Below are 2912 nucleotides of genomic sequence, written 5' to 3'. Positions count from 1 at the left end.
CCAGAAAGGGACCTGAACCTTTAGCAGAGGGATTCACTGTATCCCAACAGATTCCTTGGCATACAGTAGCTCTCCAATAATTTGAATCCAGTGCAGACCACCCTGTATCATAAAGCATAGTCAATCCTTGAGTTGTTTTAATTCTTCCAAACAATTTCATATATGCGGCCGCGCGGGTAGTGATGGGAGCATCCCGATACTCTCATATTACATCCCTCCTGTGTGAGCTGCATTGGTTACCGGTTGTCCTCAGCGTGAGATTTAAGGTGCTGGTACTTACCTTTAAAGCCCTACATGGCTTAGGCCCGGGATATTTGACAAAACGTGATCCACTGGAGAAGGAAATGGCAACCCACTCCAGTATCTTTGCCATGAAAACCCTATGGACAGTACCAAAAGGCAAAACGATATGATGCTGGAAGATGAGCCCCTCAGATCGGAAGGCATCCAATATGCTACTGGGGAAGAGCAGAGGGCTAGTACTAGTAGCGCCAGAAAGAATGAAGCGACTGGGCCAAAGCCGAAAGGACGCTCAGCTGTGGATGTGTCTGGTGGTGAAAGGAAAGTCCGATGCTGTAAAGATTTTTTCTCCATAGGAACCTGGAATGTAAGATCCACGAATCAAGGAAAGCTGGACGTGGTCAAACAAGAGATGACAAGACTGAACATCGACATCTTAGGTATCAGCGAACTAAAATGGACAGGAATGGGTGAATTTAATTCAGATGACCATCAGGTATACTACTGCTGGCAAGAATCCCTCAGAAGAAATGGAGTAGCCTTCATAGTCAATAAAAGAGTAGGAAAAGCAATACTGGGATACAATCCTCAAAATGACAGAATGATCTCAGTTCGAATCCAAGGCAAACCATTCAATATCATAGTAGTCCAAGTCTATGCCCCAACCACCAGTGCTGAAGAGGATGAAATTGACCAGTTCTATGAAGCTCTACAGCACCTTATAGAACTAACACCAAAAACTGATGTCCTTATCATCATGGGGGATTGGAATGCTAAAGTAGGAAGCCAAAAGATAACCGGAATAACAGGCAAGTTTGGCCTTGGAATGCAAAATGAAGCAGGGCACAGGCTGATAGAATTCTGTCAAGAGAATACGATGGTCATAGCAAACACTCTTTTCCAACAACCCAAGAGACGGCTCTACACATGGACATCACCAGACGGTCAACACAGAAATCAGATTGACTATGTGCTCTGCAGCCAAAGATGGAGAAGCTCTATACAGTCAATAAAAACAAGACCAGGAGCTGACTGTGGCTCAGACCAGGAGCTTAGGGTTGCAAAGTTTAGGCTTAAACTGAAGAAAGTAGGGAAAAGCACTAGGCCACTCAGGTATGAATTAAATCATATCCCTGTTGAATATACAGTAGAGGTGACAAATAGATTTAAGGAATTAGATCTGATAGACAGAGTGCCTGAAGAACTATGGACAGAGGTTTGCGACATTGTACAACAGGTAGCAACCAAAACCATCCCAAAGAAAAAGAAATGCAAGAAAGCAAAATGGCTGTCTGAGGAAGCTTTGCAAATAGCTGAGGAAAGGAGGGAAGCGAAAGGCAAGGGAGAAAAAGAAAGATACACCCAATTGAATGCAGAATTCCAGAGAATAGCTAGAAGAGATAAGAATGCCTTCTTAAATGAACAGTGCAAAGAAATAGAAGAAAACAATAGAATAGGGAGGACCAGAGATCTTTTCAAGAAAATTGGAGAGATGAAGGGAACGTTTAATGCAAAAATGGGCATGATAAAGGACCAAAATGGCAGGGACCTAACAGAGGCAGAAGAGATTAAGAAGAGGTGGCAAAATTACACAGAAGAACTATACAAGAATGAGCTTAATGTCCCTGATAATCACAATGAGGTGGTCACTGACCTCGAGCCAGATATCCTAGAATGTGAAGTGAAGTGGGCCTTAGAAATGCTGAGCAACAACAAAGCTAATGGAGGTGACAGTATTCCAGCTGAGCTATTCAAAATCTTAAAAGACAATGCAGTAAAAGTGTTACACTCAATTTGCCAGCAAATTTGGAAAAATCAACAGTGGCCACAGGATTGTAAAAGATCAGTTTACATTCCAATTCCAAAGAAAGGCAGTGCCAAAGAATGTTCAAACTATCACACCATTGCACTCATTTCTCATGCTAGTAAAGTCATGCTTAAAATCCTACAAGCTAGACTTCAGCAGTATGTGGATCGAGAACTACCAGAAGTACAGGCAGGATTTCGAAGAGGCAGAGGAACTAGAAATCAAATTGCCAACATATGCTGGATCATGGAGAAAGCTAGAGAGTTCCAGAAAAACATCTACTTCTGCTTCATTGACTATGCTAAAGCCTTTGATAGTGTGGATCATAACAAACTGTGGCAAGTTCTTAAAGAGATGGGAGTACCAGACCATCTTATTTGTCTCTTGAGAAACCTATATGCGGGTCAAGAAGCAACAGTAAGAACTGGACACGGAACCACTGATTGGTTCAAAATTGGGAAAGGAGTCCGGCAAGGCTGTATACTGTCTCCCTGCCTATTTAATTTATATGCAGAGTACATCATGAGAAAGGCAGGGTTAGATGAATCAAAAGTTGGAATTACGATTGCCAGAAGAAATATCAACAACCTAAGTTACGCAGATGATACCACTCTAATGGCAGAAAGTGAAGAAGAACTAAAGAGCCTCTTGTTGTGGGTGAAGAAGGAGAGTGCAAAACTTGGGTTGAAACTTAACATTAAGAAAACCAAGATCATGGCATCCGGCCCTCTCAATTCCTGGCAAATAGATGGGGAAGAAATGGAGGTAGTGACAGATTTTATTTTCCTGGGCTCCAAGATCACTGCAGATGGGGACTGTAGCCAAGAAATTAAAAGATGCTTGCTCCTGGGGAGGAAAGCCATGG

This window comes from Vipera ursinii (assembly GCF_947247035.1).
Source record: "Vipera ursinii genome assembly, chromosome: 2".
In the NCBI taxonomy this organism is placed as follows: domain Eukaryota; kingdom Metazoa; phylum Chordata; class Lepidosauria; order Squamata; family Viperidae; genus Vipera; species Vipera ursinii.
This window is presented reverse-complemented; position numbering follows the sequence as displayed.